This window comes from Ambystoma mexicanum, chromosome 3p (assembly GCF_040938575.1).
Source record: "Ambystoma mexicanum isolate Mex_15411 chromosome 3p, UKY_AmexF1_1, whole genome shotgun sequence".
Taxonomy (NCBI): Eukaryota; Metazoa; Chordata; class Amphibia; order Caudata; family Ambystomatidae; genus Ambystoma; species Ambystoma mexicanum.
In genome coordinates this window covers 753495015-753497205 of record NC_090925.1, presented here as the reverse complement: position 1 = coordinate 753497205, position 2191 = coordinate 753495015, and positions in this window count along the sequence as shown.

The window sequence follows — 2191 nt, the reverse complement described above, 5'->3', positions numbered from 1 at the left end:
AGGTCCCACAAAAGCACCCAGACCCTATATAGTTATTCCAGTCCCGAGAAAATCTGACGGTAAGGTAAATGAACTAAAAATTAATGTAATTAGCAGTGATACATACACACTTGAGGTAACGAATGAAGAGAAAAGCTGGAGACATGGTCAGCACGGAATGAAAACATAGCACTGACCACTACACGCACGCACGCACACACACACTGAATGCACACGAACCAGGGCAAGTGTCAATGGCCACAGAACCTCAAGCGAAGACGACAGAGAGCACAAGCACAAGACTTCCTACCGAACAACCAGTCCAAGTAAATAATGAAAGAGACCAAAAAGTATCCAGTGAAAGACCAACTAAAGAAGACATAGCAAAAGCCCTCAAGAAGACCGAAGCGGCTACGGAGAATTCACTGCAAGGACACAAATGTTGATAGATCATTTATTCCCGTTCATAGCTAGAGCGAAGAAACTACATGAGGAACTGAAAAATAAACCTGCAGAGACTGTATTGACAAGCGCACCAGTTCCAACACAGGGAACAAGTACCAAGCCCACGATGCAGCCTTATGTTGGGCTGATGACAGACAGGTGGTGGTTAAAGGCACTTATAGAGGGCAGGAAAACAATGCAAGAGGAGAGGAAAAGATTTGCAAAACCTCTACCTATCACATTGATGCAGATAAAGAAACCTGCTCCACCGACCAGCATGCCCGAGAGACCACCAGCAAGGAAAAGTCACACAGACGCGTTTAGAGATGTAGTTATAGCTAACTACAGAAAGTCACTAAGAATCAAGAGAAGCCCACATGAAGATAACAATGAACTAAACGATTACCTGGACAGCACAGCACATCTAGGAAACAACATTTGGTACCAACACATGAAAGAAGTCGGGAGAAGGAAATCAGAAGGAGAATGCTTTGTTTGTGCACTTCTACCGTACAGCATGGGGAAATCCAAGATCTTCGTGGCTGTAGAAATTGATGTCCCAACAGCACACTGTCTGTCACACGTAGCAATGTGCAACACCAGAGGGCAGTTTATGGGGAGGGATGCCTCATTGATATGTGCGACTGAAACAGATTACCCCGATGAAGATGGCTACGTCCAGGACATTAAGATGAGAAATAGAACTCATACCAAGAATCACGTGATCACGTATGAGAAGCCTGAAGTTAAAGGAGCAGGAACAAGATGGGAAATAAACCCGAGACTGAACGTCCAAGGAAAGACTCCAGAAGAGGCTCAAATTTGGAAGAACAGAGGCCAAATGCAGATTTGGGGAACAGTGGTTTCCCGAAACGGATGGGAAGAAGGAGTGGTGATCTGCCGAGCATTGATGGTCCTTGGAGCCTGCCAAGAAGCAATAGAAAACTCACAGAGGTTGTGCATACCTCTATGCCCAAAGTTGGTAAAGTTACTAACATGGGTCGAAGACAGAGGAGGACCCTTGCAGATAGTGCCACTGGAAAGTCCAAAATTATGCTTCAGGAACAATGGCACGAGGAACATGGGAGAGAATCAAAACTGCGGATGAATCTTTGAAGCTTCAGGAATGACTCGCGGAACCGCAGTAATTATGGATCATTACTGGGCGTGTGGATCCAAGGCATACATAAGACTACCGAAAAACTGGGGAGGCATATGCACAATAGTGAACGTCCACGTTCCTGCACTAGTGATCCCGAAAAGTGACCTGAATATTGACCGTTTCCCAAAAGCAGATGCTCACCTGAGGAAAAGGAGATCTGTGGAACTGGTATCCCGAATGAAGAGAGAAAATTACTTTTCTGCCAAATCGGAAGAAGCATTCCATGCAATCCCATATGAACACAGGCTGTTCAGCATCACCTCATCAGTGTTCACAACAATCATCATGCCAAGATTCCAGGTTGGAGCAAACACTAAATGGTTGAAAATAACCAGATGGGAATTATTGCAGACCATCAACACCACCATAAAAGGATTCAACGTGATTAAAGAAGAACTAAGAGCAATCCGATTGATGACTCTCCAGAACAGATATGTACTTGACATGAACACGGTGATGGATAGAGGTGTTTGTGCAAAAATCGGGGAATCATGTTGCACATTTATACCTTCGCATGATGAAGAAAATGGAACTTTAACTTTATGCTGACAAACCTACAGAACCAGATGATCGATGAAACTGATGAAGTGGATAATAACAGCTGGT